At 40.1% G+C, this 25,519-nt stretch overlaps 1 protein-coding gene across 1 annotated transcript in view; it reads right to left on the bottom strand.

Moving 5' to 3' along the window:
- PLD5 (phospholipase D family member 5) overlaps positions 1 to 25,519 on the bottom strand; it is a 352,020-nt gene that overhangs the window by 191,387 nt on the left and 135,114 nt on the right. The window lies entirely within an intron of this gene.

Raw genomic sequence — 25,519 nt, 5'->3', positions numbered from 1 at the left:
GAGGAGAACTGGGTCAAAGCCAATTACAGAAAACATCTAATCATGTCTGGATGGTAGAGAAAGGGGGCCAGGTGAATAACACAAGAATGGCCCGGAAACCCTGGAAGAAGAGGAGTGAAATTCCCTAGAAGCCAAGAAAGACCAAATTTATCATCTGTATTGTTGTTTTTTGGTTTTTTTTTTAACCGAATATCAAAGTAAATTTTGATTTCATGCTAAAAATAAAAATAGACACACCACCCCAGGTCTGGGGACACACTGGTGTGTGGGTAATGAATTCCAGGGAGAGCCCCTGCTCACCTCCTCACTTTCCCCTCTTCAAGTGACCTAGGGACGGTGATGGCTCCTCAGTGACACAGAGCTTGTCTTCCATGCCCATGTTAGAAGATGCCTCTAGAAATCAGCTTTGAAATGACTTATTTCTGGGACCTATCATTTTATTTCCTTTAACGGCCAATAGCTGGCTACTCTCCAGGACGCGGATCTAATTAGCATACACGCAGAATGCATTTCCAGGCATTGACAGCCCTCTCTGTCCCCCTACTTGGCAAGCAAGGAAGAAGTAGGCAGATCTCATTAAAATTCACCTTTGGGCAAATCCCTAGAATGCATGCTTGCACCATGTCTGAAAGAAGTATGCCCAAAGGCTGTAGCACTATTTCTGACACCTGACAACAAGGGGAAAGGCTGAATAGACAAAGACGCAATACAGCTAAAACCTTTTTATACCTCTTTTTATGGTACTTGGAGATAACCTGCAAATGATTTGAACCGTGAGTCCAGGGAGCTCATGCGGAATAAATACATTTTTAAAACGCGTTTTACATTGTTAATAGATTTTAAAATAGAACTCTAGCTGTTCTTATTAATAATATGTATTTATTCTCCAAACTTAATGTGATCACCAAGATTTCTTTTTTAATCCGGAAACAATAGTTTAGCTTCTTAAAGAACTATCTGTGCTTTCCGTCCACTAAGGGACCAAAAAATGTAGTCCCTGCATTTGCTAGCTTTAAAGCATGGCATGCGTAAGCTGGCAAATACAAGAATGTTTATGAATCTATTCTCACACTTGATTTGGAGAATATTATAAATGTAGTTTTATTTATTTATTTATTTATTTATTTATTTATTTATTTATTTAGAGAGCAGGCATGGGTGTGAGCTGGGGAGGACCAGGAGAAGAGGGAGAGAATGGTTTTTTTAAATGTTCATTTATTTATTTTGAGAGAGAGAGAGAGACAGACAGACAGACAGAGATAATCCTAAGCAGCTCCATGCTGTCAGCGCAGAGCCCAACACTGGGCTTGATCCCACGACCATGAGATCATGACCTGAGCCCAAATCAAGAGTCGGAAATCAAGAGTCGGACACTCAACCACCTGAGCCACCCAGGCACTCCTGGAAACACTGTAGAGAAAATATTTCTCTACAGTGAAAATACTCTCTATTTTAAGAGTAAATGACTCATTATAAGGTAGGCAAAAGTGCAGCTTTTCCAGTTAGTAGCTGTGTGACCCTACACAAATGACTAACCTCTTCAAATCTGTTTTGACTTCTGGAAAAAAAAAGTTATTCTGAAGATTACAAGAGATAATAATCTCTATGAAGTGCTTTGCTCAGAGCCTGCTTCATAGTAAGCACTAAATAAAAGACATTTTTTTAATGTTTATTTTTGAGAGAGAGAGAGACACACACACACAGAGTGCAAGTGGGGGAGAGGCAGAGAGAGAGAGAGACAGAGAGAGAGAGAGAGAGAGAGAGAGAGAGAATCCGAAGCAGGCTCCAGGCTCTGAGCTGTCAGCACAGAGCCTGATGTGGGGCTCAAACCCACAAACTGTGATATCACGATCTGAGCCAAAGTCGGACGCTTAACTGAACCACCCAGCTGCCCCTAAAAGACATATTTTTAAAAATAACTTACAATCTGAAAACTTATAACTAAGAAAAATTTCTTGAGGTTCTCAGACTGATATAGCACAATTACTACAAAGATTTTACATATATTGGTTAAAAGGCCTATAAACTAGGACCTTTGTGACATCTTCAGAGTGAATGTCATGTACCTTTCATTGCCTACTGCAATGGATCACTTATTAGGACTTGATTATGTATGGAGGCACATGGCAGTCAACTGGCTGACTTTCATTCCATACATGTTAGCTGACCGGTGGCATTAATCAATGAAACTGAACAGAAGGCCTTAGCTCATCAATACAATTAGATGTGGACTCAAAGTAAAATGATCCAGATTTTATTCCCTCACTTTGGGTCATCTGGCTGTAATTTAAAGCCCAAGGTTGACGAGGCAGAAGTTAACCTTCTCAAAGTTACTAAAGTCTCTGGCATTGATGTAGAAGATAAGCTGCTACCCATGTGCCAGATTCAGTGGCCACCTCTAGACATGAAAACCATTGACACAGACCTATGTAAGTTTCCTTTAATGCAGCGGAGATATAGGTTTTATTTTCCTAAGATTTGGGGCTAAGGCGACTTTACCTGTGAAAGATAGCAGTAAAGATACCAGTGAGGTCTGGCTGGCTAACAGTGTCCTGATAATTCTTAATCTGGTATAGGGATTGACATTGTGGAATACTGAAATGACTAGTGAAGTAATTGCTAATAGTTTTAATACTTTTTTGCCAACTTCTGATTTTGAAAAATTTCAAATCCACAGAAAAGTTGCAAGAGGAAGAGAGCATAAATATATTCGTTGCAAGAAAGAATGCTGTGCATACGTATGAAACGACACATACATACCCACACTTTTTAGAAAACCATTTGAAAGTAAGTTGTAGGCATCAGAATAATTTATCTCTGAATCTCCAGCATGTTTCTAACAAAGAAGCCATGTTTCTTTTTTTTTTTTAATTTTTTAAATGTTTACTTACTTTTGATAGAGAGAGAGAGAGAGAGAGAGAGAGAGAGAGAGAGCACAAGCAGGGGAGGGGCAGAGAGAGAGGGAGACACAGAATCTGAAGCAGGGTCCAGGCTCCGAGCTGTCAGCACAGAGCACGATGTGGGGCTCAAACCTACAGACCATGAGATCATGACCTGAGCCGAAGTCGAACACTTTTAACAGACTGAGTCACCCAGGCACCCCAAGAAGCCATGTTTCTAAATAAATGAAAAACGGGGTGCCTGGGTGGCTCAGTCGGTTAAGCATCTGACTTCAGCTTGGGTCATGATCTCACAGTTGGTGAGTTCAAGCCCCACATTGAGCTGTGTGCTGATGGCTCAGAGCCTGGAGCCTGCTTCGGATTCTGTGTCTCCCTCTCTCTCTGCCCCTCCCCCACTGGGACTCTCTCTCTCTCTCTCAAAAATAATAAATAAACATTAAAAAAAGTTTAATAAATTAAAAACAATTATCACATAGGCAATTTAATAATAATATGGTGGGTTATCTAACATTCAAATTTCCCCAGTTGTATTAATAAGGTCCATAAAGGATAAACCCAGTTTCTTTCTTTTCTTTTCTTTTCTTTTTTCTTTTCTTTTCTTTTCTTTTCTTTTCTTTTCTTTTCTTTTCTTTCTCTCTCTCCTTCCTTCCTTCCTTCCTTCCTTCCTTCCTTCCTTCCTTCCTTCCCTTCTTCCTTCCCTCCCTCCCTCCTTCCTTCCCTCCCTCCCTTCTTTCTTTCTTTTTCTTTCTTTTATGTTTTTAAGGATCCAAGATCCAATTAATGTTCACTCATTGTATTTAGCTGTCATGTCTCTTTAGGAGAAAAAACTAGCCTTTTTTTGTTTTGTTTTCCTTGATATTGATGAATTAGAAGAACCTAGGTTTAGTCATTTCTCTAAATATTGCTCGATTTGATGTGCTTGACTGATGCCTCATAATTAGATTTAGGTTAAATATTTTTGGCAGGAACACTACCTAGATAATGTGTCCTTCCAAGTGCATCACATGAGGTGACACATGATATTGGGTTGTCCCACTACTCAAGATGCTAAGTTTGGTCACTTTGGGAAGGGAGTGTCTGCCAGATTTCTCTACTAATCAGTATTTTTTGTCCCTCTATAAGTAACAAATAACTTGTACAGAGGTACCTGTAGATGGCATAAATATCCTATCCCCTAACATTTCACTCACTGATCTGCCTTCCATCCATTTCTAATTCTTGACTAAATCTACCTTGTTGATAACTTCCTATCATTAATTCTGTATTTGTTATTTGGTATTCTTCTGTAAGGAAAAGCTTTTCCTTCTCCTAGCACCCATTTTTTTATTTTTTTTAAAAAATTGTTTTTTTTTTTTGGGCTTTTAGATTTTTTTTTTTTTTTTTTTTTGTTTTTTTTTTTTTTTTTTTTGAGACAGAGAGAGAGAGAGAGAGAGAGAAGACCTTAAGCAGGCTCCATGCCCAACATGGAGCCTGACATGGGGCTCAGTCTCAAGACCATGAGATTATGATCAGAGTTAAAATCAAGAGTCAAACACCCAACCAACTGAGCCACTCAGGTGCCCTCACTTTTTTAATTCAAAGTGTTGTAATCTATCCCATCATTGTTCATTGTGATGCTCACATTGTTGCATATATTGTCAGTGGAGGCTCCTGTAAATTGTCTCCTGTGTCCTTTTGATGCCTCTTTCAGTTTTTGAATACTTTTAAATTTTTTGTCACTTAGATGTTTCATTTGAATTAACTTTTTTTTACTGTTTATTTATTTTTGAGAGAGAGAGAGAGAGAGAGAGAGAGAGAGAAGTGCGGGGGAAGGGCAGAGAGAGTGGGAGACACAGAATCCAAAGCAGGCTCCCAGCTCCAAGCCTTCAGCACAGAGCCCAATGTGGGGCTCAAACCCATGAACCAGGAGATCATGACCTGAGCTGAAGTCGGATGCTCAACCGACTGAGCCACACAGGAGCCCCTCATTTGCATTAACTTTTAAATTGACCTCTGAAGAAAGAGCTGCGGAGAACATGACGGTGACTTTGAGTAGGCAATAGCAGATCTCTGTTTCTATAAATCTAGAAAGATCAGATTAAAGCCTTATTAATTCGAGGCTTATAACTGGATTAAGTGAAGAGCACTGTAGCTTTCTTTTTGGAGACAGGCAGGAGGGCAGTAGAGGAAGTATTACAATTGTAGCTATTATCCTTTATCTGCATATTATAGTTTAAAAGTACTTCCACAATCAGGGCACCTGGGTGGCTCAGTCGTTAAGCATCTGACTTCAGCTCAGGTCATGATCTCATGGTCCATGAGTTCAAGCCCCACATCAGGCTCTGTGCTGACAGCCTGGAGCCAGCTTCAGATTTTGTGTCTCCCTCTCTCTCTCTCTCTCTCTCTCTCTGTCCCTCCCCACTCATGCTCACTCTCTCTTTCTCTCTCTCAAGAATAAACATTACCAAAAATTTTTTTAAGTACTTTCACAATTAACATTACACATCACCATCAATGAGCAATCCTGCGAGAGCGGCATGAGGGTAATAAGGCTCCAAGTAGCCAGGTGTCATTCAGTTAGATGGAATGCTACAGAGCTGGGATGTAAACTCAGTTTTGTCTGAGCTCATGTGCATTTTACAACACTAGATTAGGTACTGGGCTTATCCTGAGAGGTTTGAACAAGCGCACCTTGGGTCCCTGGAGGGAAAAAGTGGGCTCAGGTCAGGTAGCTGAGGCTGCCACCCTAGAGAGAAAGGTCAGTTTAAGTCACAATCCCAGCCTTGTTCAGAGAAGAGGGGAAAGCGTGACTGGTAGTTTCCCCATGCTCCTTCCTGGTTGTATACTCCACCCGGTCAGTCCACCTTGACAAGGTGATCTAGTGACAGGAAGGCACACTTTCCTTGGCTCGATATTTCCAGATGCTGACCCAGAAAGAAAAAAAAAAAACAATCAGGGGAGAAAGAAGCATGAGGAGGGTGAAGACAAAAAAGAAAGAGGGAGGACTTCCAGGGAAGACGTAGAAGAGTAGAAGGAGCAGAAGTGCACTTTGTCCCACAGACACACATATTAGTGGATACAACCCAGAAAAGAACCCGAAGACTGCCAGAACAAATTCTCTAAGTAAAGGAAGAGGAGAGGCCACATGGAAGAGAACAATAGACCCTCAAGTCAGGGAGCCTGCAGGGGGGACACAAATCCCCATAACATTTGGCTTTGAAAACCAGAGGGGCTGAATTCTGTGAGTTCTTACAACCAACAAGACTTAAAACCTGGAACTGTTTAAAATGATGCTTATTTATTTTTGAGAGAGAGAGAGAGAGAGAGCATGTAAATGGAGGAGGGGCAGAGAGAGGCAGGGGACAGAGGATCTGAAGCGGGTTCTGTGCTGACAGCAGAGAGGTTGATGCAGAGCTCAAACTCAAGAATGATGAGATCTTGACCTGAGCTGAAGTTGGAGGCTTAATGAACTGAGCCACCCAGGTGCCCCCAAACTGGAACATGAATAATCCAGCCAACTGGGTTTCGGGAGAGCCAGGAGGATGAGAGGAAGCTGAGTCCCTGCCCTTAAAGCAACAGCACAACAAACAGATACAACATAGAAGCAGCAGTTTGAAAAACACCTCGGGCATATGGGAGGGAGATTTGAGACAGACATCCTTGGAAGACCTCTCCAGGAACAAAGGAGCTGGCAGGTGCAATTTCTCCCCCCTGTCCCCCAGTATAAGCACACATGCACCTGCAGGAACAAGCACAGCACCCACACTTGCTACCTAACTTGCTTATACTATACGCTGACCCCCACGATTTGGTAGATCCAGCCCCTCCAGGAAGGCCTGCTCAACACTACAGATCCCCTCCCCCAGAGGCCTAGTGCAAACCTTGCTAACACAAAACCTCCCACCCCATAAACTTTGCAGATCTACCCCATCCAATATATGCCTTTGGCCAGAGCCCATCCGAAGTGGTGCCACAAGCCTGGCAGTGTGCAAGCGACCCCCACAGGGGCCATCACCGCTGGAAAGTAACTCCTGCCCTGGGGACATGGAAAAATAACTACACACGCCAGTCAGACTGTGGCCCCTCCCACCAACAAAAGCTTCTCAGAGGACAACACAGGTAAAGTGCCCTGTAGTTCAGGGCTATTACATCTCTGGCAAACATCTTTTCTGACTCAACTCAAGCCCAAGGTGGCCCCAGACTGGCCTACTAAGATCACAGGGACCAAATCCTGCCCATAAGAGGCAAAGAGAACCGCTGCAGACAACTGGACTGAAGGCAAAAGCAGCACAGCAACAAGAGCAGGGTGCATACAACACACAAAGGAGACACCCCTGAAATGTCAGGTTCTGGTGAACAGGAACACAGCACTGCAGAGAACTACAGGACCTCTTCTTCATAAGGCCACTACTTTCAAAAGCAGGAGATGGAATTGACTTCCCTAACTCAGAGAAATAGACACAGAGTTAGACAAAATGAGGAGACAGAAGAATATGTCCCAAATGAAAGAACAAGACAAAACCACAGCAAGAGAACTAAACCAACAAGATAAGTAATCTGCTATATAGACAATTTTAAATAATTATCATAAAGATACTCACAGGCCTTGAGAAGAGTGGAGGACATAAGTGAGACCCTTAACATAGAGATACAAAATATGAAAAAGAATCAGTCAGGAGCACCTGGGTGGCTTAGTCAGTTAAGCGTCTGACTTCAGCTCAAGTCATGATGTTGCTTTTTTGGAGTCTGAGCCCCACATCAGGCTGTCTGCTGTCAGTGTGGAGCCCACTTGGGATCTTCTGTCCCCTCTCTCTCTGCCCCTTCCCCACTTGTTCTTTCTCTCTCTCAAAAAAAATGAATAAACATTAAAAAGCATCAATCAGAAATGAAGAACTCAATAAATGAAATAAAAAATACACCAGATTCAATAAATAGTAGACTTAGAGGAAGCAGAAAAATGGATTAGTGACCTGAAGGACAGAGTAATGGAAAGCAATCAAGCTGAAAAGGAAAGAGAGAAAAAAAATCATGCAAAATTAGAACAGACTTAGGGAACTCAGCAATACCATCAAGCATAATAACATTTTTATATGGATCCTAGAAAGAGAAGAGAGAGAAAAGGGGGAGGAAAATGTATTTGAAAAATATACCTTAAACCTTTCCAAATCTGTGGAAGGAAACAGAAATTCAAATTCAGGAGGCACAGAGATCCCCCAACAAAATCAACCAAAGGAGGTCCACACTAAGACACATACTAATTAAAATGGCAAAAAGTAGTGATAAAGAGAGAATTTTAAAAACAGTAAGATAAAAGAAAACAGTTACAAACAAGGGAAACCCCATAAAACTATCAACTGATTTTTTATCAGAAACTTTTCAGGCAAGGAGGGAGTGGCATGATACATTCCAAGTGCTGAGAGGAAAAAATCTACAGCCAAGAATACTCTATCTACCAAGGCAATTGTTCAGAACAGAAGGAGAGATAGTGTTTCCCATACAAACTAAAGTTAAAGGAATTCATTACCACAAAACCAGCCCTACAAGAAATGTTAAAGGGGAAGATTTGAGTGGAAAGAAAAAAATCATAAGAGTAAGAAAAGGCAACACAAAAGCAATAAAATAAGTATATCTATAAAAAACAGCCAGAAGACTTACAAAATAAAAGTATGTAAAGTATGACAAAACATAACAAAAATGTGGGGAGGAGAGAAGTAAAGAATGGGTTCAAACTTAAATGACCATCAACTTCCTATAGACTGCTATACACAGAAGATGTTATATACAAACCCAATGGCAACAACAAATCAAAAACCAATAGTAGATATATAAAAAATAAAGAGAAAGAGATCCAAGTATTAAACAAAAGAAAGTCCAGTTACATTGACAGAAGAGAGCAAGAGAAGAATGGTACGGAGAAGAACTACAAAATCAATCATAAAACAAGTAACAAAATGGCGATCAATACACACCTATCAATACTTATTTCAATGTAAATGGACTAAATGCTCCAATCAAAAGACATGGATAACAGAATGTATTAAAAAAAACAAGACCCGGGGCGCCTGGGTGGCTCAGTCGGTTGAGCGTCCGACTTCGGCTCAGGTCATGATCTCATGGTCTATGAGTTCGAGCCCCGCGTCAGGCTCTGTGCTGACAGCTCGGAGCCCGGAGCCTGCTTCAGATTCTGTGTCTCCCTCTCTCTCTGACCCTCCCCCGTTCATGCTCTGTCTCTCTCTGTCTCAAAAATAAATAATAAAACATTAAAAAAATTAAAAAAAAACAAAAACAAGACCCTTCTACATGCTGCCTACAAGAGACTCATTTCAGACTTAAATATAGGTGTACACTGAAAGTGAAGGAATTGAGAAGTATTTATCATGCAAATGGTTGTCAAAAGGAAAGCTAGGGTAGCAATACCTATATGGGACAAAATAGACTATAAAACAAAGATTGGGGATGCCTGGATGACTCAGTAAGTTGAGTGTCTGACTCTTGATTTCAGCTCAGGTCATGAGCTCACAGTTGTGGGATTGAGCCCAACATTGGGCTCCACAAAGAGTGTGGAGCCTGCTTGAGATTCTCTCTCTCTCTTTCTCTCTCTCTCTCTCTCCCTCTGCCCCTCTTCCCAGCTCATGCACTCTCTAAGTAAGTATATAAACAAACAAACAAATAAACAAATAAATAAAACAAAACTGTAACAAGAGACAAAGAAGGGCACTATATAATAAGGGGAACAATCTAACAAGATGTAACAATTTTACATATTTATGCACCCAATATGAAAGCACCCAAATATATAAAACAGTTAGTAACAACCATAAAGAAAGTAATTGATAGTAATACAATAATAGAGGACTTTAGAACCTCACTTACACTGATGGACAGATCATGCAAAATAGAACATCAACAAGGAAACAGTGGTTTTGAATAAATGTATTTAACAGATATATTTGGGACATTCCATCCTAAAACAACAGAATACACATTCAACATTCCCCAGATCACATTTTAGACCACAAAACAAATCTCAACAAATTCAAAAAGATCAAAGTCATACCATGTATCTTTTCTGACCTCAACACTATGAAACTAGAAATCAACCACAAGAAAAAATCTGGAATGAGCATAAATACATGGAGATTAAATAACTACTAAAGGGAAGTTTATAGCACTATAGGACTACTTCAAGAAGCAACATGGATCTCAAACAATCTAACCTTACATCTAAAGAGGCAGAAAAAGAACAAAATCTCAAACCAGTAGAATGAAGGAAATAATAAAGATTAGAGCAGAGATAAATGAAATAGAAATTATAAAAATAATAGATCAGATCAATGGAACTAAGGGCTAGTTCTTTGAAAAGAACAACAAAACTGATAAACCACAAACCTGTCACTCCAAAAAATAAAGAGAGAGAGAGAGAGAGAGAGAGAGAGAGAGAGAACTCAAATAAATAAAATTAAAAATGAATACTTATTCAACAACCAACACCACAGAAATACAAAGAATTATAAGAAAAAAATTATGATAATATTATGAAAAATTATATGCCAAGAAATTAGACAACCTAGAAGAAATGGATGAATTCCTAGAAACATATAACCTCCCCAAAGTGAACCAGAAGGAAATAGAAAATTTGAACAGACCACTTACCAGCAATGGCATTGAATCAGTAATCAAAAAATTCCCAACAAATAAAAGTCCAGGACCAGATGGCTTCACAGGTGAATTCTACCAAGCACTTGAAGAAGAGTTAAAACCTATTCTTAAACTACTCCAAAAGATAGAAGAGGAAGGAAAACTTCTAAAATTCATTCTATGAGGCCAGCAGTACCGTAATACCAAAACCAGATAAAGACACCACCAAAAAAAAAAAGAAAGAAAGAAAGAAGAAAGAAAGAAAGAAAGAAAGAAGAAAAGAAAAAAAAGAGAAAAGAGAGAATTACAGGCCATATGTCTCATGAACATAGATACAAAAATCCTCAACAAAATATTAGCAAACCAAATCCAACAATATATTTAAAAATCACTTACCACAATCAAATGGGATTTATTCTCAGGATACAAGAGTGGTTCAATATTCACAGATCAACACATCAATAAAAGAAAGGGGAAAGCAATATGATTATTTCAATAGATGTAGAGAAAGTATTTGACAAAGTATATCATACATTTGTGATAAAAACCCTCAAAAAGTATGTTTAGAGAGAACATATGTCAACATAATAAAGTCCATATATGAAAAATCCACAGTGAACATCATCCTCAATAGTGAAAAATTGAGAGCTTTTCCCCTAAGGTCAGAAACAAAACAAGGATGTCCATTCTCACCACTTTTACTCAACATAGTACTGAAACTCCTAGTCAAAGCAATTAGACAAGAAAAAAGGAACAAAACGCATCCAAAATATAAGGAACAAGTAGAACTTCCACTATTTGCAGATAACATGATACTATATATAGAAAACCTGAAAGACTCTACCAAAAAACTACTAGAAATGATAAATGAATTCAGTAAGGTTGCAGGATATAAAATCAACTACACAAATCTGTTGCATTTTTACACACTAATAATGAAGCAGCAGAAAGAGGAATTAAGCAAACAACCCCATTTACAATTGCACCAAAAACAATAACATACCTAGGAATAAACTTAACCAAGGAGGTGAAAGACCTATATTCTGAAAACTATAAAACACTGATGAAAGAAATTGAAGACAGCACAAAGAAGTGGAAAGACACTCCATGCTCATAAATTAGAAGAACAAATATTGTTAAAATGTCTGTACTACCCAAAACAATGTACAGATTTAGTGAAATCCCTATCAAAATATCACGAGCATTTTTCACAGAACTAGAACAAATAATTCAAAAACTTATATGGAAACACAAAAGACCCTGAATCGCCAACGAAATCTTGAAAAAGAAGAACAAAGCTAGAGGTACCACAATCTCTAATTTCAAGTTATACTGCAAAGCTGTAGTCATCAAAACAGTATAGTACTGACACAAAAATAGACACCACAGATCTGGAACAAAATTGAAAGCCCTGAAATGAGCCCATAATTTTATAGCCAATTAATCTTCAACAAAGGAGGCAAGAATACCCAATGGGAAAAGACAGTCCCTTCAATAAATGGTGTTGGGAACACTGGACAGCCACATGCATAAGAATGAAACTGTAACACTATCTTACAGCATACACAAAAACACATGCAAAATGGATTAAAGACCTAAATGTGAGACCTGAAACCATAAAAATCCTACAAAAGAGAACAAGCAGTAATTTCTCTGACATTGGTCATAGCAACATTTTTCTAGATATGTCTCCTAAGGCAAGGAAAGAAAAATAAAACCAAACTATTGGGACTATATCAAAATAAAAAAGCTTCTGCACAGCGAAGGAAACAATCAACAAAACTAAAAGACAACCTACTGAATAGAAGAAGATATCTGCAGGTGAAATACCAGATAAAGGGTTAGTATCCAAAATATATAAAAATTTTCTACAACTCAACACCAAAAAATAAACATTCCTATAAAAAAAATCAGCAAAAAGACACGAACAGACATTTCTCCAAAGATGTACAGATGGCCAATAGACAAATGAAAAGATGCTCAAAATCACTCATCATTAGCGAAATGCAAATCAAAACTACACTGACAAATCACCTCACACCTGTCAGAATGGCTAAACACAAGAAACCACAAGTGTTGGCAAGGATGTAGAGGAAAAGGAAGCCCCATGCACGGTTGGTGGGATTGCAAACGGGTGCAGTCATTGTGGGAAACAGTGTGGAGGTCTTTAGATAATTATAAATACAATGACCATATTGTTAGTAATTCCACTCCTGGGTATTTACCCAAAGAACACTAAAACACTAAGTTAAAATGATATATGCATCCCTATGTTTATTTCAGCATCACTTACAGTAGCCAAATTATGGAAGCAGCCCAAGTGTCCATCAATAGATGAATGGATAAAGAAGAAAGTGGCATATATATATATATATATATATATATATATATATATATATCTCCTGAAGTAGGATATCCCAAAATGTCAACTTCATATTTCTAAATAAAAGTTTTGTAGACAATTTCTTATTTATACAGCTAGCTAATTCATTATATTTTTATAACATGTAGACATTTAAAATGTAAATGTATTCTGGGGTGCCTGGGTAGCTTAGCCACTTGAGCTTGAGCATCTGATTCTTGATTCTGGCTGAGGTCATGATCCCAGGGTTGTGTGATGGAGCCACATGTGGGATTGGCGCTCATGCTCAGCACAGAGCCTGCTTAGGATTCTCTCTCTATCTCTCCCTCTATCCCTCTCCCTTGCTCATGCGTGCTCTCTCTCCCTCTAAATATATATAGACACATATGTCTCATATGTTTCCAAGTGTTTCTGTGAGTGGGACTGGTTGATAGATGTTCTCATGTAGCTTTAAGAATCTTGACTACATATAAGTATCCACAAATAACCGTTATTCAGAGAATTAGAACTGTAACAAGATATTCTTTATAAACACCATTGTTAAATATAACCTAATGTTGTTTTTTTTTTAAAGAAAAAAGTAGAACTCAATGTGCTGCCTTTTGATATTTTCCCAATGTTAGATCTGAACAAAGAGGCAGGAAGTTCAGTGATAAAGAGCCCCTGACACTGTCCTCAAAGACCTAAAGCAGATAATTGAAAACAAGAACAACCTTGCATTCAAGACAGTTATTACCCTTTGATACTTGGCAAAATAGCAACTATACTATCACCACTACTATAATTGAACAACATTTATTGAGTGCTTGTTTTGTGTCAGGCACCATGTTCAGCAGATTTACTGACTCTATTAATTCACGCTTACAATAATTCTCAGAAGCAGGTACTGTTATTATTCCCATTTTATGAATGAGGAAATTGAGACCCAAGGAGTTTAAGCAATGGTGCAAGGGCACACAGCTAGGGAGTAGTAGAGCCCAGACATTAGCCTGGGTAGTGTGACTGCATCCAGACAGAGGTAGGAGATGCCATTTTCCTTCTACCTCCTCAATACATCTTCAGTGAATCAGGTCCGCAGACACCCAGGGGCGCAATGTCCATGACAGCAAATGGTAGAGAGACCAGCAGACTCCCTTTCTGTTAGGATTTATTCTTACCCAGTCAGTTTTTCAGAAACATGCAATCCCTACTCAATCATATTCTTTGAATAAAAAATTCAGGACATAATCTGTCCAGCAATTCTGGGTCACTTATTCATCTCCCATTGGACTGTATTTGTGTAGAGCCAGGTGCATAATGTGCTCTGTCCCCAGTGCTGAAAAGCATACCTGACGCAGCCCTGGTCTCCTGGGGTGCACAATCCTATAGGTGGAGGGCACAGGTAATACATGAGCGAGCAGACAGAAGAAAAGATGGGGTAAATGAGGGAAGTAAACAGGACCACGTGGTAGAGGTCACAGGGAGGGCTGCTTGTTTAGACTGGCAGCCAGAGACAGCCCTTCTGAAGCTGTAATGTTGAGCTGAGATGCAAATTTAGGGGGCAGAGTGGTCAGGGCAGAAAGGACTAACAGTCGAGAAAGAATCAAGGCAGGAATGAGGTTGGAGTGTGACAAGAACAGCAAGGAGGCCAGTATGGTGAAATCTAGGGAGTGAAGTGGAGAAGGACAGAGCAAAGGTCAAAGGGGTTGCCCACTGCTAGATTATGCAGGAGATGAAAGTATCCTTTTCCTCCACTCTTTTAAGTTCTTGGCCGAGTCTCAAAAGACAGATTAACTAGGGGAAAGCATGCAAATTTACTTAATGTAAATTTCACACCACACGGGAGTCTTCATAAGGAAACAAAGACCCAAAAACATGGTTGAACCTGTGCATTTTTGTATTAGGTTTGATGAAGACTGAGTGTTTGATGAAGCTGTGGAACATGTGATAGGACAAAGGATATGAGGTACATGTAGTAACTTGGGGGAAACCCGCAGAAAGCCTGTTCATTTAGACACCTCTCTGTGGCTTTCATCTTTGGAGATAGGGACGCTCCTTTCCTCGGGTATCAGGAGGGCACAAAGGATATGAGGTACGTGTAATAACTTGGGGGAAACCCAGCAAAGCCTGTTCATTTAGACACCTCCCTGTGTCTTTCATCTTTGGAGATAGGGACGCTCCTTTCCTCAGGTATCAGGAGGGCACTACTCACCCGAGGGTGCTATGACCTGCTTTGGGGAAGATCAGAAAGTCCTTCCTTCACATGCTGCTTCTCAAATTGCCCAGCTTAAAATATTCCCTATGCCAAGGTGCCCTATTCTGAGGTAGTGTGTGCTGAACCCCAGGGATTACACAAAGTTTGTGAACATCCCATCACGATTTACACTAAGTGTGAAGGGAAGATATGAAGTGGATTGGACAGGACAGGAGTGGGCCGTTACACGATTTGTCTTCTCAAAAGGATATCCTGACTTTTGTAACTTCCCCACAAGAACCACGGGGGCTGCATGGGGATGAAGGTCACAGCAGGAGACAGGGGAGAAGACACTGCAACCGTTTAGAGCCTACAGGAAAGATGATGGTGGCTCGAAATAGGAGGGAAGTCATGGAAATGGAGAAGAGTGCAGAGATGCGGGACAGACACTGAAGACAAAGCATATAGGAATATGGGTACTACTGGAGGAAATTCTTCTGCCCATTCTTGTTGCCATCTCCAGGCTCAAGGGGGCTCCACTGGGTGGTGTGACAAAACTTTGCATTTCTCCAGACCATTACTCACCCTGTTCCTGGAAAGAAGTGAATTACCTAACTGGGAGATGGACAAAGAGTATTCAGCTTGACTCCTCACCTCTTCTCCACCAACCCCAGCCTTGCCTGGACAAGCCCCTTCATGTCCCAGCTCGCCCTAGACAGTGCTGGCTGCAACTGGGTGCTAAGCCTGCTTGATTCTGTGGTTCAATCAGGAAGACCATGTGATCTCACATTAAGTTACATCTCCCAATGCAGACTTGATCCAAAAGGAGATCATTTAACCTCCACCTGCTACTCCTCGTCAGAACTGTCAATTTGTTCAGGAAGAAAGGATGTTATATGTTATTTATTGAGCCCCCTCAGAGACCCTTATAAGTAGAGTCTGGACATGAGTTGGGATTCTCAAGTATTCAGTTCCTCTGTGTATTTTGGTGGAATGAAGGACCATGGGTCAGAATCTAGGATGAACAAATACAATAGACAAAATACACTGAGAAAATGTTCATGACTGCTGTTAGTCAAATGCCTTATTTGTTGACTCAGGAATCCCAATTCTATTTCTGAAAGAGAACTCATGGCTAGAATGACAAATATGTGCTTCAGATCCCCACTCCATGCCCAACACAGGCACTGAAAATCAATCACAACATTCTTTCCTGGCTTTGCCTTGGCCTTAAGATGCCTCTCAGGCTGGTCCTCCAAGTACTGCCAACAACTGGGGTTGCGGACAGGATGAAACCGAAGTTAAAACTTTGAGGCCAACCAGAACATAAAGCTAATTACATTTTCGAGCTAACCCAAACTTATTTCACTTTGTTGAACATATTTCTAAAATGGATAAAGACTTTTTTTTTTCTGGAATCCGAACACACTGAATAGAATTTTTTTATGATTTTAAATTTTGCCCTAGGACCCTCAAATACTACTTGGTAGATGATATAAGAAGTTAGTCCAACTCTGTAGAGTTCAAGATTTTACTCCTCGATTTACTTTAAAGTAAGTTCGTGACTCACTTTTTGGATTCAAGTTGTCTCTTTAAAGCACAGTGAAATTTTTAGTAATTGAAGACTTACCAACAATTAGTTCTAGTACTTGTTTTCAAAGAAAGGGCCAAGAAAAGGTAGGACTGCCATTCATGTCTTTAGTAGTAGATGTTATTTAGTAACTATGAAGCTGGTAAGCTTTGCTCTATCATTGCTCGGGGCTAGTGTTAAGTTCATTTCCATGAGTGGGAGATTATATGCATTTTTTCCCCTTCGTTCTCTGTCTTGAATCTCAGCAAGTCTCAGACTTTGAGGCCACATTAATAAATCTCATTATTTGGCAAATTCTTTTTTGCCCACCATAGGCTATGTCAGATTAATGAGTCTCCCACCGATACCAGCTAAAGGGTAAGCTGCCTGGTGGCCACCAAAGAGCCCAACACCTTGTTTGGGATAAAGTCTCTGCCACAAAGGGACTCCTCAAAACTTTAAAATAAGGCAGACCTGGGAAGGGCTCCTCAGAGGAACACAGCAGCTTCCTGTTAAGGAAAGTTGTATGCAGCTGATAATACTTCTAGAACCAAAGAATAACTTTCAAAAGCAGGTGAAGTGTCAACCCAGTGGCCCATGTGGAGGTCAGCAATGGTAAATCACCAACTGTAAATCCTGAGTTCTCCACAGGGGGCCCTGTGGGCTGCAGAGCATAGCTGCTCAGCAGAGACAATTCGGGCAGCTATATTCCAAGTCCACCAAGGGCGGGCAGCATCATCTGGCACAACATGTGCTATTTCCAGAGGTTTAAAATAGTTTTTCTAAATGTGTCTTTTCACAGTCCGAATATGGCTTAAGTTTCTTCTGAATTGAGATACTAAAGGGGATGAGACAATTTTGTAATGACTTCTGTGGGGAAAGGGTTGCAAAGGGCACAAGTCACAGCAGGGGACCGATTGATTAGAAGACCACTGGGTGGAGGCTGGGGGAAAGGAGATGGGGACTTACATCAATTAATCTAGTTTTGCAAGATTCAAGGAAACTTCTTCCAATTTTTCAAAGCATTACATGTATAGATCAAGAGAATGCAAATGATACAGACGATCCCCATGTAAAGTTTAAGACTCTCGCTCTGTCTTCCAGCTCCCTGGCACAGGGTCAACACTGTAACCAGTTGATATTTTCTGCAACTAAGATATTTCCTGTGTACACATTCATTAACTTACCTACTTTCTGTGTTTGGACCTTTCAAAGCATGCATATTCAAAACATGCAGTATGCAGAAGGTATCAATCCTTCATTGTTGCCTGGAGAAAGTCAAGACCTCATGAGAGGTCCAGTTCAGGATCAAAAGCAGAGGGTGCCCATGAGCTACTTCCCTTTCTATATTTTGCTATCCCACCCCTCTGAACTGTTAAAGAGAGGATGCTGTGTGTCCCCTAGTGGAAAAGAACAGGGAAGTGACTCTGAGAAACACCAAGGTAGAGAGGAGAGAGTCCCCATGATCAGAGAGGGTGACAAGTCAGTGGGTCTTGCAAGCAGCACAGGACCCACCACGTGGCCCCAGGCCTGCCTGGGAAGGTCATCTGCTGGACCCAGGGAGGCTGCACCCCGGACCCTGGAGTGCCACTGGTCCCACGTAGTCCCCAAAGTGGAAGGGCAACGAGGCTGTGCCAGTGGAGCCTAGAGGTAACCAGAACAGACAAGCAGCATTACCAGAGGGGCTTCCTGATGGTCTGGGGGCTGGAAAGCCTCCAGGATATTGTGCAATTTGGGGCAGTTGGTGCTGAGACCAAATGCCTGGTAGCCATCCGCCTGGCAGGCCAGTGAGGATTTGGTTTGATTTGATGATGTGAACGGAATTTCTTTTATTTATTTTTTTAAGTTTATTTATTTATTTATTTTGAGAAGGGTGAGAGAAGGTGAGCAGGAGAGGGACAGGGAGAGAGAGAGAATCCCAAGCAGGCTCTGCACCGCCAGCACACAGCCTGATGTGGGGTTCAATCCCATGAACCGTGAGATCATGGCCTGAGCCAAAATCGAGAGTCAGACACTTAACCAACTGAGCCACCCAAGCGCTCCTGGAATTTCTTTCAAATCTGAGTTTTGGGCTAAGATGTAAACCCAAGAATTTGGTCTTCTTCTAGTGGGTCAGACAGGTACTGTGACTTAGAACCATGCTCTGGCCCATAAAACTTACATTCCAGGAATTTCTTGGGCTTCATATGGAGCATCCTTCAGCTCTGACTGGCTCATTGTGGCAGGGATCAGAGGCCACAGTATGAAACTGCTCTGAAAGCAAGAAGCTGTGGTCTCTGACCAGTGTTATTTGGAACATGACCCGTGCCTGTCTGCCTACACACACCTGTCTAAGTCAAAAAAAAAACATAAAAAATTAAAATTTAAAATGTTCCACAAAGACCACAAACTCACTTACTATGCAACAAACAGAAAACTCCACTCATATACCAAGAAAAATGTTTGTTAAAATACACATATATTTATGGGCACACTTTTGTTTTGTTTTGTTTCACGTACAGACTAAAAACAGGAAGTCCACGTAAGGCTTAACTCATCCCATGAAACCCTTTATATGACATCCACACACCCACTCCCTGGTCAGGAAATGGAATCTACCATAAATTTTTGATAGAGAATCGCATTAAGCTTCCCAGAGGAGGGCTCGAGGAGTTAAGGGAACTGGGCTAAGCCACCATTTACTCTTTCCTCATTATCAGTTTGTAGGGCAAAGGTTCATTCGATGGCTTATTCGTTCCTGGTGAGAGATTTAAAATGACACTGAAAAGGAAGTTCTAGGTGCTAATGGTGCACGTGGTCTGGACACAGAGGATAAAGCCAAATCCCCCCTGTGTTTTGACTATTTTAGCAGCCTGCAGTGCCATGAGCTGAACAAAATCCTAGCTTGTATAACGGATCTCCGCCAAAAGGATGCTACTGCCCAACTTAGAAAAGGTGAAAATAAGAAATGGGGAAACATGAACATTAAAAACTATTCCTGAAAAAAATGCACACGAATACCCATACATCCACTGTGAAATAATAGAAAAAAAAAAGACATTGGTCTCTGCCCCTGGTTCCTGACACAGGGCTCCTGAAACCCTGGTTATTTCCTGGGTGACAGGAGTATCTTTGGTATAATGAGGTGACTCAGAGAAGCTCCTGGATGGCTTCAAGATGAGAGATGGTCACAAGAAAGACCAGCCCATTATTACAAGCTGGAAAACTTCAGCCCTGTCCGCTCCACCCCACCCCCCCCGCCCCATCTCAAGAGAGAGAAGAAGAGCTGAAAAGGGAGTTAATGAGCCACTGTGCCTAGGTGATGAAGCCTCCATCAAAATCCCAATAGTATGGAGCTGGAGGGTGAACACATCCATGTACCATGAGGGTGACCCAACCTCACTCATGGGGACAGAAGCTCCTGCACTCGGGACCTTCTCAAACCTCCCTATGTATCTCTTCATCTGGCTGTTCCTTTGTAACTGGTAAACATGAGTGTTTCTTTGAGTTCTGTGAGTTGTTCTAGCAAATCAATTGAACTCAAGGAAGGAGTCACGAGAACCTCCAATTTGGAGCCAAATGAGACAGAAGTTGTGAGTAACCTGGGACCTACGACTTGCAATTGGCACCTAAGTGCCTAAAGTGTGGGGCAGTCTTTTGGGTTGAACCCTGAACGTATGAGCCCCGATCTCCAAGTAGACAGTGTCAGAATTGCGTTAGATTGTTGGACACCCATCTGGTGTCACACAGAACTGGTGTGGGGAAAATCCCCACACATTTAGTGTGCTCTGCATGTAAAGGAGATGTAGAAGTGGGGGAAAAATTTTTCCCAATACAGCTGAAAATTGAAAAATTGCAAAAGTGGTGATGATGACAATGATGGCAACAGCTGCTATTTATTGCGAATGTCCATGTGCCAAGTACTTTGGAGACATGCAAGTATACTTTGTGACACAGGTATTAGGATTCCCATTTTTGATGAAGACAATGAGGCCCAGGAAAAGAGTGCAATGTGAGAGTCCCAAAGTCACAAGTCAGCAGCAGAATCAGTTTCAAATCTTATTCTATCTGGCACCAAAATCTGCCCTGCTCAACACACCGTTCTTGTATGTGCAGGTGACTGTGAGGCAATGCCACAAACCCAGCCCTGCTGCTGATAGGGTGGGGGTGACAGTGTGAGTTCCAACACCACTAAACACAAGCGAGCCATGCTTCTTCTTCCTTCTCCTTTGGCTACATAATAAGACATATTTATTACCTCTACCAATAATTGTCTATACTCCATCAATACACTGACGGATTTTTAATCCTGAAAGGACTGTATTAATTAGCCAAAGCTGGCTTTTATTTTCTCCAGCAGCTGTTATCAATCCTTTAAAAGAGTGTTCAGTGCTCCAAGGGGTATAATTTCCCTACTTGAACCCTTGATGAATTTAGAAATATTTAACACTTACGAACTCTATTACAAAGTATGATAGCATTATTGTGTATTATAGACACAAGGGAAATGAACATCGAAGCACTTTCTATGAAGTTTCTTATAAATATGTAGATATTTTAAATAATGAGCAATAAACCTTTCATTCATATTCACATTATAATTAACTTTTTAATTTAAGTAGCATCTGAGAAGCTATAAATTTGGGCTCCTGATTCATTTCCAATCACCTTCTAATTTATATTTGCTCTCATTACAACGAGTCTATGAAAATCTTCAATCTTGCAATTCTCTAATCTTGGAAGTTTAAAAATTCATAAGACATAATTAGAATCTGTGTAGGAGACATTAGGGTTTAGTAAAAGAAATGCTGAACCAGGAGCCACAAGAACTTGGTTCTAGGCCAGAGTCTGTCTCTTATTCAAATTATTTCTTTGAACATGATTTACTCATATAGAAAACAATAAGGGTCCCAGAGAGATTCCTTAAGACCCCTTCCGAGAGTTAAGATTCTAAATCACACAATTTTAAACTCAGAAAACTATTTAAATGTATTAAAAATATTACAAGCTACATATATATATGCTATATATCACTATATATATATTTATATATATATGCTATATATTACAAGCTATATATATATATATATGTAGATATCATTATATACAATATGATGAATAATTTGCTGATGTAACAAAACTAAAGTTACATGTGAGCAATCTGCTTCCCGTTTAAAATGTCAAATGGGGGGAAAAGAAAACATTAACTTCTAAACATCTTAATATTTTCAAACTATTGCTACCAGGAGTCACTTATAATAATAAGTCATTTTTAAGTATTTCAAACCTTTTAACACACTCCATGATCCTTATCCTATAAGGAAATAGTAATAGCCTAATCATTCAAGTTTAGAAACATAAAAGAATGATTCTCCTCTTCTCTTGGTTAGCCCTGACCACCGCTCTCAAGTTTGAACATGTCACGTACCCTCTTCTGCATTTGTATTTTGGGATATGGAGGAGTGAGGTGGGGGAAGGAGGGAGGTGAGGAGCAGGAAGGGAACAGAAAGGATAAAATTATGGCCTAAGGCAAAAATAGAAAAGAGAAAAAGACTTATGAGCAATCGAGGGAACACTGGCATTTCCATGAGAGGGGAGGACAACATTTTAGCAAATGGAACCTTAAAGTGAGAAAGAGGAAACACTCTAAAGTAGAAACTATGGAGAACATGCAGACAGTTTTTCTAGAATTCAAACTTCACAATACTTCTTCTCCCCATTTTTTTTTCCTCCATGGGAAAAATTCTCTAATTGGAATTCAGTCAGTCATTTCTGGTCAAGTGTAAGGATGAAAACGGAAATTTCCAAGGTTTTATTATTGTTCAACAAGGATATTTTGAGCAAGGTCCTGTCTGAGTGGAATAAATAATTTATTTTTTTTTCTTGGAGTATGGAAAAATATTGTACCTGAAGGTCAAAAAGAACATCTTGTCATAATACAAGGCAAAAGATAACAAATGAAATTTGAGCGTGGGTGGCTCAGTCAATCGAGCGTCTGACTCTTTATTTCGGCTCAGGTAATGATCTCATGGTTTGTGGGATTGGGCTCCACCTTGGGTTCTGTTCTGACACTGTCGTACCTGCTTGGGATTCTCTCTCTCCCTCTCTCTGCCCCTCCCCCATTCATCCTCATTTTTTTTCTCTCTCTCAAAAATTAATAAATAAACTTAAAAAAATTGAATCTAGATAACAGCACACTCAATAGTTCTTTTAATGCCCACTAAATGCCAAAGCTTACTTGGTTATAGGATTGAATTTTTCTTTTATTTTTTTTTAACTTTTTTTTTCCCTGTGAGTTTTCTTTTTTTTATTTGTTATTTTTTTTATTTTTTAATATATGAAATTTATTGTCAAATTGGTTTCCATACAACACCCAGTGCTCATCCCAAAAGATGCCCTCTTCAATGCCCATCACCTACCCTTCCCTCCCTCCCCCCCTACCCCCCATCAACACTCAGTTTGTTCTCAGTTTTTAAGAGTCTCTTATGCTTTGGCTCTCTCCCACTCTAACCTCTTTTTTTTTTCCTTCCCTCCCCCATGGGTTTCTGTTAAGTTTCTCAGGATCCACATAAGACTGAACATATATGGTATCTGTCTTTCTCTGTATGGCTTATTTCACTTAGCATAACACTCTCCAGTTCCATCCACATTGCTACAAAGGGCCATATTTCATTCTTTCTCATTGCCATGTAGTACTCCATTGTGTATATAAACCACAATTTCTTTATCCATTCATCAGTTGATGAACATTTAGGCTCTTTCCACAATTTGGCTATTGTTGAGAGTGTTGCTATAAACATTGGGGTACAAGTGCCTCTATGCATCACTACTCCTGTATCCCTTGGGTAAATTCCTAGCAGTGCTACTTGTGGGTCATAGGGTAGGTCTATTTTTAATTTTTTGAGGAAACTCCACACTGTTTACCAGAGTGGCTGCACCAATTTGCATTCCCACCAACAGTGCAAGAGGGTTCCCGTTTCTCCACATCCTCTCCAGCATCTATAGTCTCCGATTTGTTCATGTTGGCCACTCTGACTGGCATGAGGTGATATTTGAGTGTGGTTTTGATTTGTATTTCCCTGATGAGGAGCGATGTTGAGCATCTTTTCATGTGCCTGTTGGCCATTTGGATGTCTTCTTTAGAGAAGTGTCTATTCATGTTTTCTGCCCATTTCTTCATGGGATTATTTGTTTTTTGGGTGTGGAGTTTGGTGAGCTCTTTATAGATTTTGGATACTAGCCCTTTGTCCGATATGTCATTTGCAAATATCTTTTCCCATTCCATTGGTTGCCTTTTAGTTTTGTTGAATGTTTCCTTTGCTGTGCAGAAGCTTTTTACCTTCATGAAATCCCAATAGTTCATTTTTGATTTTAATTCCCTTGCCTTTGGGGATGTGTCAAGTAAGAAATTGTTGTGGCTGAGGTCAGAGAGGTCTTTTCCTGCTTTCTCCTCTAGGGTTTTGATGGTTTCCTGTCTCCCATTCAGGTCCTTTATCCATTTTGAGTTTATTTTTGTGAATGGTGTGAGAAAGTGGTCTAGTTTCAACCTTCTGCATGTTGCTGTCCAGTTCTCCCAGCACCATTTGTTAAAGAGACTGTCTTTTTTCCATTGGATATTTTTTCCTGCTTTGTCAAAGATGAGTTGGCCATACTTTTGTGGGTCTCGTTCTGGGGTCTCTATTCTATTCCATTGGTCTATGTGTCTGTTTTTGTGCCAATACCATGCTGTCTTGATAATTATAGCTTTGTAGTAGAGGCTAAAGTCTGGGATTGTGATGCCTCCTGCTTTGGTCTTCTTCTTCAACATTACTTTGGCTATTCGGGGCCTTTTGTGGTTCCATACAAATTTTAGGATTGCTTGTTCTAGCTTCGAGAAGAATGCTGGTGCAATTTCGATTGGGATTGCATTGAATGTGTAGATAGCTTTGGGTAATATTGACATTTTAACAATATTTATTCTTCCAACCCATGAGCACGGAATGTTTTTCCATTTCTTTATATCTTCTTCAGTTTTCTTCATAAGCTTTCTATAGTTTTCAGCATACAGATCTTGTACATCTTTGATTACATTTATTCCTAGGTTTTTTATGCTTTTTGGTGCAATTGTGATTGGGATCAGTTTCTTTATTTGTCTTTCTGTTGCTTCATTATTAGTGTATAAGAATGCAACTGATTTCTGTACATTGATTTTGTATCCTGCGACTTTGCTGAATTCATGTATCAGTTCTAGCAGACTTTTGGTGGAGTCTATCGGGTTCTCCGTGTATATTATCATGCCATCTGCAAAAAGTGAAAGCTTGACTTCCTCTTTGCCAATTTTCATGCCTTTGACTTCCTTTTGTTGTCTGATTGCTGATGCTAGAACTTTCAACACTATGTTAAACAACAGCGGTGACAGTGGACATCCCTGTTGTGTTCCTGATCTCAGGGGGAAAGCTCTCAGTTTTTCCCCATTGAGGATGATATTAGCTGTGGGCTTTTCATAAATGGCTATTATGATGTTTAAGTATGTTCCTTCTATCCCGACTTTCTCGAGGGTTTTTATTAAGAAAGGTTGCTGAATTTTGTCAAATGCTTTTTCTGCATCGATTGACAGGATCATATGGTTCTTATCTTTTATTAATGTGGTGTATCACGTTGATTGATTTGCGAATGTTGAACCAGCCCTGCATCCCAGGAATGAATCCCACTTGATCATGGTGAATAATTCTTTTTATAAGCTGTTGAATTTGATTTTCTAGTATCTTATTGAGAATTTTTGCATCCATATTTATCAGGGATATTGGCCTGTAGTTCTCTTTTTTACTGGGTCTCTGTCTGGTTTAGGAATGAAAGTAATACTGGCTTCATAGAATGAGTCTGGAAGTTTTCCTTCCCTTTCTATTTTTTGGAATAGCTTGAGAAGGATAGGTATTATC

Source organism: Lynx canadensis, chromosome F1 (genome assembly GCF_007474595.2).
Source record: "Lynx canadensis isolate LIC74 chromosome F1, mLynCan4.pri.v2, whole genome shotgun sequence".
In the NCBI taxonomy this organism is placed as follows: Eukaryota; Metazoa; Chordata; class Mammalia; order Carnivora; family Felidae; genus Lynx; species Lynx canadensis.
This window is presented reverse-complemented; position numbering and strand designations above follow the sequence as displayed.